Genomic DNA, 12,168 nt, shown 5'->3' on the forward strand with positions numbered 1-12,168 from the left:
AGGTGTGGGACGAGACAGCTTTATAATTTTAGTTTGGGGTTTAGGCAAATTGGGGAAGGCTCAGTTTTTCTAACTCTGCTTCTGCTTAACTGTTTTCAGCTCAAAAATGTTATGTCATAGAGGAATGTTTTGGTATGATGTATTCTAGTTTCCATCATATCATACAAAAACAATGAAGAATTACAGGCAAGAGAAAAGAATTCCTACTCTTTCTACATCAAGTATAAACCGCATCTATAAAAGCCTTCTGAACATTGGCAAGAAATGGGAAAATGTTGACTTTCTCCTGAAATTCTGCTAGGCACTCAAGAGCAGGTGACTTCATATTCCCTCGCTTCCTTTAGGCTCAGGGAAAACACATACGGGCTTTCAGGGTTCTTAGGGAATATATTTTTATATTCTTAGTGAATGCAATTTATGAACTGCAATTTACCAGTACGAATCTTTCTAATTTCTAGTTCAAGGTAATCTCTATACAAGTCCGCTGATTTCTGCAGCTGTTTCAATCTCTCTTTATTAGCTTTGTCAGCAGTGGAAATATTCCAGGATATTTGCTGTCAGCACTTCCAATTCTTGATTTTTGCCTTTTACTTCTGCAAACATCTTTAACAGGTTATCTTTCTTTTCTTGAATGAGCTTATTCTGGTTACTGAGCTGATTTTGATATTCCAGAAACATCTCAACCATTCTTTCTTCTTCCTTTAATTTCACAGAGAGCTTTTCTGAAAGGGTTCTAAGTGAGTCCTGGAAGGCACCTCTGACACCTGACTCTGATGATCACTGAACTTATCCCCAAATTCGTTTATGCTTTGATTGAAGAGTGCCAGTTCATCTTCAACTACCGTGTAAGACACTTGGTGGCCAGGAACGCTGCCATCTTCATCAGACCAGATGTGTCCACAGAAACTGGCCCCACCAGTCCTCAGTCTGCTGCTCCTCAGCCACGCTGACTTTCTATCTGCAAGTCTTCTTGATGGCCCCAAATGCTCTAGAAAGAATATTCATAAGTCACAGAAACAGAATGATGAACTATAAAATTGGGAGGAAGGAGATCTCTATAAGAGACATTAATGTGCTAATGTTTGCTAGGTAGATATGAATATAATTATGAGTTTCCTGATATTATTATTTGGAAAATGGGAAAAAAATGAAACATCTTTGAGGCTTTTTGACTCTAATTGTTTAACTATTTGACTCTAATTATTAAATTATTGCTCAGGAAGGAGGTGAAGATCTCTTTGTAAGCTACCAGAGAAGCATTCAGATTCCAAGACTTTTTCCTTTATTAATGGCTAATGGTGATGGTGAATCATTTTTCATCTTTTGTTTCATAGGGAAGCCAGAACTAGCCAGTCAGTTCTTTTGTTTCTAGAATTATTATTTTCAGAAGTAAGAATCACTGTACCTTCAACAATATTTGCCTCTACAGAGACATAATTCCTGGTTGTCATCTTCACTGAACATGCTGTAGAGTGCCAGATACTGTCCTCATCCAGCTTATCAGCCTGTCTTACAGCCTCTTCACCCAACTGAGAATGGTTCAATCTCTCTAGTCATTGTTTTACTGTTTTTCATTGGGCCACAGTTGATACGATTGCTTTGGTCCAGGTGCTCTGAGAGGTGGGTGCCAAGAAAAGAGAGGTTATTTCATCTGTCAGAGGAAATAAGGGAACTAAAAGAAGCTTGGGGAACCATCTGACTGGCAAGGCTAATGATACAGCTGTCAGAGGATCCTTAAATAGCTTAAGTCTCACATCTGGCTTTAGTACCCTGTCTACTTTACTGTCAGTCTGTCTTAAGGAGAAGCTACATTGTTTGGAAATGTGACTGATACCCAAAACCCTTTAAATAAGGAACTGGGTAACCTCATCCATACTTCCTAAAGTAGCCTGAGTGGTACAGTTTTATGATTACTCTAAAGAACTTAAATACAAAAGATGCTCCACCATACAACAAGGACACTTGTTCATAGCGGCTTTATTTGTAATAGTTAGAAACTAGAAACAACACGTATGTCCCTTAACTGGGGAATGGATAAAGAAACTGTGCTACATCTACACAATGGAATACTATTCAGCTATCAAAAACAAGGACATCATGAAATTTTCAGGGAAATGAATGTATCTGGAAAAGATCATCCTGAGTCAGGCAATCCAGATCCAGAAAGACAAGCATGGTATATACTCACTTATAAGCAGATTTTAGCCATACAATACAGGATAACGATACTACAATCCCCAGACCTAAAGCAGCTAAGTAACAAGGAGCACCCTAGGAGGATGCATAATTCTCTCTTAGAAGCAAATAAAATAGACACTAGAAACAGTTGAAGAGAGGGAACAGGATGGGAGCCCATCATAGATGTCCTCTGAAAGACCACACTGAGCAGGGGACTGAAGCAGATGCTGAGACCCACAGCCAAACTTTGGATAGGGCACAGGGAGTCTTATGAAAAAAGCAGGGATAGAAGGACCTGGAGGTAACAGATGCTCCAGAAAGAGACCAACAAAGCCAACAAATCTGGGCCCAGGGGGCCTGTGGAGACTGAGGTATGACCCACAGAGCATACATGGAGAGGACCTAGGCTCCCTGTACAGCTGTAGCTGATTGGCAGCTCAGTCTCCATGTGGGATCCCTAGTAAGGGCAACAGGGGCTGTCTCTGACATGGACTCTATTGTCTGCTCTTTAATCACTTCCCTCTGGTGGAATGTTCTTACCAGGCCACAGAGGAAGAGGATGAAGTTATTCCTGATGAGACTTAATAGGCTGGGGTCAGTTGGTAGGGAAGGAGGGCTCCCTCTTTCTGAGGACTAAGGGAGGAGGATGAGAGGGAGGGAGGATAAGACTGGGGGGAGATGAGGGAGGGGGCTACAATGAGGATGTAAAGTGAATAAATAACAATAAATAAATAAATTTAAGGGGTAGCAGCCTTACCAGGCCACAGAGGAAAACAATGCTTTCAGTCCTGATGAGATTTGATAGGCTATGGTCAGAGGGAAGGGGAGGAGGACCTCCCCTATCAGTGGACTTGGGGAGGAGCATGAAAGAAGATGAGGGAGGGGGCTACAGAGGGGATACAAAGTGAATAAACTGTAATTTATAAAAATATAAATCAAATTTAAAAAGTGAAAAAATAAATACATTTAAGTAAAAAAAATCAAAGAACTAAAACTTAAAATACTAACTTATGTAGATTTCATTTAGAACATTCTTTACTTTTTTTCTGTTTTAGGAGAGATGGATAGAGAGAAAGCACATCTCAATATGGCTTGACCTGCTCTGTGTCTCTCACAGGCTTTATTTATGCATATAATCTTTTCCTCAGAGACTTAAGCACTGATTACATAGCCTTTTAGGATACATTTTTCCCTAAAACCTTCCTTGATTAGATTATATAAGCACATTAAAGTAAAAGAAACAAAGTGAGCAAACAGCAAATCTCATGAGAACTAAAAATTAACCTTATGATAAAATGCGTTTTTTACTTTTTAAAGTTTTTTTAATAAATGTATTCATTTATTCACTTTACATCTTGATCATAATTCCCTCCCCCCTCTCTTCCAGGTCCTACCCTCCCTCCTTCTTTCTCCATTTCCCCCCTCTCCTCCTCAGAAAAGGGGAGCCCACCCCTTCAAAGACTCACCTCTGCCCATCAAGTCACATCAGGACTTAGTACAATCTATTCTATTGAGGTCAGACAAGGCAGCCCAGCTAGGGGAAAGTAATCCAAAAGCAGGCAATCCAGTCCATCTCAGGTACTATGCCCACTCTCCTTGTTGCTAGGGGACCCACATGAAGACCAAGCTGCCCATCAGTTACATATATGTTGTGGGCCTAGTCTATGTATGCTCTTTGGTTGGTGCTCTGTAAGCCCTTATGGGCTTAGGTTAGTTGACACTGTTGGTCTTCTTGAGGGGTTCTTGTTCCCTCTGGGCCCTTCTATCCTTCACCACAATCCTCTACCTACTCTAGTTCTACCTAACATTTGGCTGTGGTCTCAGCATCTGTTTCATTCTGCTGCTAGGTGGAGCCTCTCAGGACAGTTATGCTAGGCTCTTGTCTGCAAGCTTAGCAGGGTATCATTAATAGTGTCAAGAGTTGGCTTTCTCCTATGGGGTGGGTCTCAGGTGGGGCCAGACATTAGTTGGCCATTTTTCCTTTCTCTGTTCCACATTTAAAATTTTCTCAAAGAGAAAACTCAGTCCAAAGCAAAATTTAGAGCCACTCATCAATGTTTATAATGTGATGGAGTAAAATTCTTAAGAATAATTGCACAAAAGATAGAAGAGGAAATTGAAGTAACATCACATTAATGCATAATTGGTGCAATACAATTTCAAAATAAAGCTGGTTAAAATATAATTGTATGTTTCTAAAACTATTAGCAACAACTAATAAGATGAGATTATAAATGAAAGTATATAAGAAAGACTAAAAAACATCTAAAAGAAGGGAGAAAAGATCAGACCAGATGGGATGAAAATAGAAAATAAATAGCAAGACTGTAGGCCTCACTCAATTATTACATTAAATATAAATAATTTAAACATGCCAATTAAGAAACAGGAACATCAACCTAGGTGATGAAAAAAATCAACTATATGTTCTTTTTTTTTTTTATCTTTTTTTTTTTTTTTCAATGCAGTTTATTCAGGAACATTGAACAATCCTCGGACCCCGGGGAAGGCCAGCCCACAGCTTAAATAGCCTCTGGGTAGCCAACCCAGGCGTGCCACGGGGGCAATGCAGATAGGTCCACATACATGGAAGCAAGCCAGATCCTCGGCCTTAGCCAAATGTGGAGTTGTTCGTGACAGAGAGCACTCACCATCAGGAAGGTGGAAGGCGGAAACCAGCTCCATCTTTAAGGCATAGCATTCCGCAGCTCTCTACAGTTCCCCCTTTTTGTTTTAGACGCATCAGGCAAGAGTAGAGGTCTGATCTCTGATATTAGAAATAAATTGGGACTTTGTACAGATGTTCATTTAGGTGTCATCCACCCAAAGAGCATCAGACCCGTCTGATACCTTTTTCTCAGAGGCGGGACCTGGGGCATCAACCCGCATGCAATCAGACATGCTCTTCTCTGGGTCCAAAGCGGCTGACCCTGAGTGCAGTGCTTAGCCTCGCATCCTGAGTGTATCATTTTAGCTTTTTATGGTATCCAACCATGCTTGGGGAGAATGTCCTGCTTCAATGGCTGTAAAGGCCTGAATGATCAAGGCTGCATCACACTGTTGTGAGACTCTAATCTTGCATATATACCACAGGCAAACCAAGGAGACCAACACCAGAAGGCCTGCTAACACTCCCATGCCCGCCCATTCCTTCAGATGATTCATGGCTGCAGCAATCCATGTTGATAATCCTGTGGCTAGTCCTGCGTCCACTCCGGTAGAATTTACTGTGACAATGGCCACTCTCAGCTGCTCCATCGTAGTATCGAATTCTCCAGTCCAATTACCTAAAATATAGCTCGACAATTGTTTAGACAGATTTGCAGCGCAGGAAAAATTCTCATGTTGTATGCTAGTGACACAAAGTCCAGCATACTTTCATTGACAGCCAGGTTGAGCGATTTGCCATAGGGTATCAATTTGCTCCTGCAAGAGGGCAATCCTCTGATCGAACACCATCAAGCTTCCTTTTAGTTGAGCATTAATTCCTTTATGTACAACTAAGGCATGAGCTACATTGGCTAAATGATTATTCAGGGTCTGAGCAGTCTGCCCAGTATGACTCATGGCTAATGCCCTGGTGGTAGCTCCAACAGCCGTCAATGAGATGGTAGTAACAATGGTGGCTGTAGTTCCAAGATTCCTTTTCTGTCTGAAGAGAGTCATAGCGTGAGGGGCATCAATGGGCACAGGCACCCAGTGAGGCATGCGAGTAACCAGGGCATACCTAAATTTACTAGCATTCCAGCATTGGGCAAAAAAGCAAGTATCATTACCACAATTACTTGGCTCTATCTGGCTAATAATGAATAAAAATGGGGGATATAGACAAACCGGTGTGGGCTTATAGGAAATATTATGAGAAGCCTTAACCCCTCGTTGGAACATCCTGCGTCAGTTCTAGAACTAGCAGTGGTGGTGTCCGAGGTCTGAGTAGGTTCAGGAGACCATTGCCCCCAGGGGCGAGACGTGCTCCATGCCAATTGACTAACTCCATGTTTTCCTCCAATTTTGAAAGTCATTTAAGGTTCTTAAATTATTTTTTTCCCTTTTTTTCTTAAATTTTTCATCAATTACACTTTATTCATTCTGCATCTCCCTGTAAGCCCCTCCCTCCTCTCCTCCCAATCCCACCCTCCCTCCTCCCTCTGCTTGCATGCCACTCCCCAAGTCCACTAATAGGGGAGGTTCTCCTCTCCTTTCTGATCTTAGTCTGTCAGTTCACATCAAAAGTGGCTGTATTGTCCTCTACTGTGGCCTGGTAAGGCTGCTCCCCCCCCCCAGAGGGAGGTGATCAAAGAGCAGGCCAATCAGATTATGTCAGAGGCAGTCCCTCTTCACATTACTATGTAACCCAATTGGACTCTGAACTGCCCTGGGCTACATCTGTGCAGGGGTTCTAGGTTATCTCCATGAATAGTCCTTGGTTGGAGTATGAGTCTCTGGGAAGTTCCCTATGTTCAAATTTTCTTGTTCTGTTGCTCTCCTTGTGGAGACCCTGTCCTCTCCAGCTCTTACTATTTCCCAGTTCTTACCTAAAATTCCGTTCTCCTGCGCAACAGTTGCCCATCAGGCTCAGCATCTGCTTTGATAGTCTGAAGGGCAGAGGCTTTCAGAGGCCCTCTGTGGTAGGTTCCTAGGTTGTTTCCTGTTTTCTTCTTCTTCTGATGTCCATCCTCTTTGCCTTTCTGGATGGGGATTGGATGTTTTAGTTAGGGTCCTCTCTCTTGCTTAGTTTCTTTAGATGCACAGGTTTTAGTGGGTTTGTCCTATGTTGTATGTCTATATGAGTGAGTACATACCATGTATGTCTTTTTGCTTCTGGGACAACTCACTCAGGATGATCCTTTCCAGATCCCACCATTTACCTGCAAATTTCATGATTTCCTTATTTTTCATTGCTGAGTAATATTCCATTGTGTAGATGTACCACAATTTCTGCATCCATTCTTCAGTTGAGGGGCATCTGGGTTGTTTCCAGCTTCTGGCTATTACAAATAAAGCTGCTACAAACATGGTTGAGCAAATGTCCTTTTTGTGTACTTGAGCCTCTTTTGGATATATGCCCAGTAGTGGTATGGCTGGATCTTGAGGAAGCGCTATTCCTAGTTGTCTGAGAAAGCGCCAGATTGATTTCCAGAGTGGTTGTACAAGTTTACATTCCCACCAGCAGTGGAGAAGGGTTCCCCTTTCTCCACAACCTCTCCAGCATGTGTTGTCACTTGAGTTTTTGATCTTGGCCATTCTCATGGGTGTAAGGTGAAATCTCAGGGTTGTTTTGATTTGCATTTCCCTAATGGCTAGTGAGGTTGAGCATTTCTTTAAGTGCTTCTCTGCCATTCGGTATTCCTCTACAGAGAATTCTCTGTTTAGCTCTGTTCCCATTTTTTAAGTGGATTACTTGGTTTGCTGCTTTTCAGCTTCTTTAGTTCTTTATATATACTGGATATGAGTCCTCTGTCAGATAAAGGGTTGGTGAAGATTCTTTCCCAATCTGTAGGTGGTCGCTTTGTTTTGATGACGGTGTCCTTTGCTTTACAGAAACTTTTCAGTTTCATGAGGTCCCATTTATTGGTTGTTGCTCTTAGAGCCTGTGCTGTTGGTGTTCTGTTCAGGAAGTTTCCCCCTGTACCAATGAGTTCTAGGGTATTTCCCACTTTTTTTTCAAGCCGATTTAATGTGTCTGGTTTTATGTTGAGGTCTTTGATCCACTTGGACTTCAGTTTTGTGCAGGGTGACAAGTATGGATCTATTTTCATTTTTCTACATGTAGACATCCAGTTAGACCAGCACCATTTGTTGAAGATGCTATCTTTTTTCCATTGTATGGTTTTGGCGTCTTTGTCAAAGATCAGGTGTCCATAAGTGTGTGGGTTTATTTCTGGGTCCTCTGTTCAGTTCCATTGATCCACCATTCTGTTTCTATGCCAGTACCATGCAGTTTTTAAAACTGTTGCTCTATAGTACAACTTAAGATCAGGGATGGAGATACCTCCAGAAGATCTTTTATTGTAGAGGATTGTTTTAGCAATTCTGGGTTTCTTGTTATTCCATATGAAGTTGAGAATTTTCCTTTCCAGGTCTGTAAAGAATTGTGTTGGTAATTTGATGGGCATTGCATTGAATCTGTAGATTGCTTTTGGTAAGATGGCCATTTTTACTATGTTAATCCTACCAAGCCATGAGCATGGGAGATCTTTCCATCTTCTCATATCTTCTTCTAATTCTTTCTTCAGAGATTTGAAATTTTTTTCATACAAGTCTTTGACTTCCTTGGTTAGGGTTACTCCAAGGTACCTTATGTCATTTGTGGCTATTGTGAAGGGTGTTGTTTCCTTAATTTCTTTCTCAGCCCTTTTGTCTTTTGTATACAGGAGGGCTACTGATTTTTTTGAGTTAATTTTGTATCCTGCCACTTTGCTGAAGGTGTTTATCAGCTGTAGGAGTTCCCTGGTAGAGTTTTTGGGGTCACTCACGTATACTATCATATCATCTGCAAATAGTGATAATTTGACTTCTTCCTTTCCAATTTGTATCCCCTTGATCTCCTTCAACTGTCTTATTGCTCTAGCAAGGACTTCCAACACTATGTTGAAGAGATATGGAGAGAGTGGGCAGCCTTGTCTTGTCACTGATTTCAGTGGGATTGCTTTAAGTTTCTCTCCATTCAGTTTGATGTTGACTATAGGCTTGCTGTATATTGCCTTTACTATGTTTAGACATGTGCCTTGTATCCCTGATCTTTCCAATACTTTGAACATGAATGGATGTTGGATTTTGTCAAAGGCCTTTTCAGCATCTAGGGAGATTATCATGTGGTTTTTTTCTTTCAGTTTGTTAATATGGTGGATCACATTGATGGATTTCTGTATATTGAACCACCCCTGCATACCTGGGATGAAGCCTACTTGGTCATAGTGGATAATATCTTTGATGTGTTCTTGGATTCGGTTTGCAAGTATTTTATTAAGTAATTTTGCATCAATGTTCATAAGGGAGATTGGCCGGAAATTCTCTTTCTTTGTTGTGTCTTTGTGAGGTTTAGGTACCAAGGTGACTGTGGCTTCATAGAATGAATTTGGTAATATTCCTTCTGTTTCTATTTTGTGGAATAGTTTGAAGAGAATTGGTGTTAGCTCTTCTTTGAAGGTCTGGTAGAATTCTGCGCTGAAGCCATCTGGTCCTGGGTTTTTTTTGGATGGGAGATTTTTGATGACCGCTTCTATTTCTTTGGGGGATATAGGTTTATTTAGTTGATTTACCTGGTCCTGGTTCAGCTTTGGTAAGTCAAATCGATCAAGAAAATTGTCCATTTCATTTAGATTTTCAAATTTTGTGGCATATAGACTTTTGAAGTAAGTCCTAATGATTGTTTGGATTTCCTCAGTGTCTGTAGTTATTTCCCCCTTTTCATTTCTGATTTTGTTGATTTGGGTGGTGTCTCTCTGCCTTTTAGTTAGCCTGGCTAAGGGTTTGTCGATCTTGTTGATTTTCTCAAAGAACCAGCTCTTGGTTTCATTGATTCTTTGAATTGTTTTATTTGTTTCCAATTGATTGATTTCAGCCCTGAGTTTGATTATTTCCAGCTGTCTACTCCTTCTTGGTGTGTCTGCTTCTTCTTTTTCTAGGGTTTTTAAGTGAGCCATTAGGGTGCTTGAATGAGCTGTCTCGAATTTCTTCTTGAAGGCACTTAGTGCTATGAACTTTCCTCTTAGCACTGCTTTCATTGTGTCCCACAAGTTCGGGTATGTTGTGTCTTCATTTTCATTGATTTCTAGAAAGACTTTAATTTCTTTCTTTATTTCTTCCCTGACCCAGCTGTCATTTAGTAACAAGTTGTTCAGTTTCCATGTGTGTGTAGGCTTTTTGTTATTTCTGTTATTGTTGAGGTCCAGCTTTATTCCATGGTGATCAGACAAGATACATGGGATTATTTCAATCTTCTTGTATCTGTTGAGGCTCGCTTTGTGACCCACTATGTGGTCTATTTTGGAGAAGGTTCCATGAGGTGCTGAGAAGAAGGTAAATTCTTTTGTGTTTGGGTGTAAAGTTCTGTAAATGTCTGTTAGGTCCATTTGATTCATGACCTCTGTCAGAGACATTGTTTCTTTGTTTAATTTCTGTTTGGTTGACCTGTCCTTTGTTGAGAGTGGGGTGTTGAAGTCTCCCACCTTTAATGTGTGTGGATCTATATGTGCTTTAAATTTTATCAATGTTTCTTTCACAAATGTGGGTGCCCTTGTATTTGGGGCATAGATGTTCAGGATTGTGATGTCTTCCTGGTGGAATTTTCCCTTGATGAGTATGAAGTGTCCTTCCCCATCTCTTTTGATTAATTTTGGTTGAAAGTCTATTTTATCAGATATTAGAATGGCTACTCCTGCTTGCTTCTTGGGTCCGTTTGCTTGGAAAGTCGTCTTCCAACCCTTTACCCTCAGGTAATGTCTATCTTTGTGTCTTAGGTGTGTTTCTTGTATGCAACAGATTGCTGGGTTTTGTTTACGTATCCATTCTGTTAATCTGTGTCTTTTTATTGGAGAGTTGAGTCCATTGATGTTGAGAGAGATTAATGACCAGTGGCTGTTAGATCTCTTGATTTTGATGTTGGCTGTGGTCATCAGGTTGTGTGCTTGGTTGCTTTTTGTTTTACTGAAGTGAGGTTATTTATTTCCTGTGTTTTCTTGAATGTAGCTAGCTTTCTTGGGTTGTATTTTCCCTTCCAGTGTCTTCTGTAATGCTGGATTTGTTTGTAGGTATTGTTGAAATTTGTTTTTGTCATTGAATATCTTGTTTTCTCCATCTATGAGGACTGAGAGTTTTGCTGGGTATAGTAGCCTGGGCTGACATCTGTGTTCTCTTAGGGTCTGCATGATATCCGTCCAGGCCCTTCTGGCTTTCATAGTCTCTGTTGAAAAGTCAGGTGTGATTCTAATGGGTTTGCCATTATATGTTACTTGGCCTTTTTCCCTTGCAGCTTTTAGTATTTTTTCTTTGTTCTGTATACTTACTGTTTTGATTATTATGTGGCGGGAGGATTTTCTTTTCTGGTCAAATTTGTTGGGTGTTCTGTAGGCCTCATGTATTCTAATTGGCCTCTCCTTTAGCTTGGGGAAATTTTCTTCAATGATTTTGTTGAAAATATTTTCTGGGCCTTGGAGAAGGGAGTCTTCTTTTTCCTCTATACCTATTATTCTTAGGTTTTGTCTTTTCATATTGTCTTGCATTTCTTGGACGGTCTGTGTCAGGAATTTTTCGGATTTAACATTTTCTTTGACAGATACATCGATTTCTTCCATTGTATCTTCTACACCTGAGATTCTTTCTTCCATCTCTTTTAGTCTGTTGGTTATGCTTACCTCTGTAGTTCCTGTTTTCTTCCCTAGATTCTTCCTTTCCATTATTTCTTCCATTTGTGTTTTCTTTAATTTTTCCAATTCTATCTTCAGGTCTTGAGTTGTTTTGTTTACTTCCTTCACCTGTCTGATTGTACTTTCCTGTTTTTCTTTTAGTTCCTTCAACTCTGTTTCTATCATTTCATTCAGTGTTTTAAGCATTTCCTTTCTAAAGGCCATAAACTGTTTGGCTGCAGCTTCCTCTATTTCTTTACGGATGGCAATATTCTGTTTGAGTTTATCTTCCTCTATGTCTTTACATATCTTATTTGTTTCCTCTGTTATCATCTTCATGAGCATACTTGTTAGGTCATCTTCTTGGATTTCAGTTATGGTGGGGTGTCCAGGGCTACTTGCCCCTGGGTAACTGGGTTCTGGAGATGCCATATTGCTCTGTCTTTTGTTGCTTGAGCTTTTACGCTGGCCTCTACCCATGGTGTTATCTTAGGAGTTTGGGGTTATTTTCTGGTGGTTCCTGGGGATCCTGTGGTGGAGAGAATCCCCTTTGCAGAAAGCTGGGTTTTCCTGAAGGATGTTTTCTCAGCTTTTTGGGTATAGTCCCTGGATGGCTGGTGTTTTTTCAGGAGTTGCTCACCTC

At 40.6% G+C, this 12,168-nt stretch overlaps 1 pseudogene; it reads right to left on the reverse strand.

Annotated features, from left to right (window-relative positions):
• Positions 1-217: 217 nt before the first annotated feature.
• On the reverse strand, positions 218-1,451 carry LOC110566576 (kinetochore protein Spc25-like; annotated as a pseudogene).
• Positions 1,452-12,168: the final 10,717 nt, after the last annotated feature.

This window comes from Meriones unguiculatus, chromosome 1 (assembly GCF_030254825.1).
Source record: "Meriones unguiculatus strain TT.TT164.6M chromosome 1, Bangor_MerUng_6.1, whole genome shotgun sequence".
Taxonomy (NCBI): Eukaryota; Metazoa; Chordata; class Mammalia; order Rodentia; family Muridae; genus Meriones; species Meriones unguiculatus.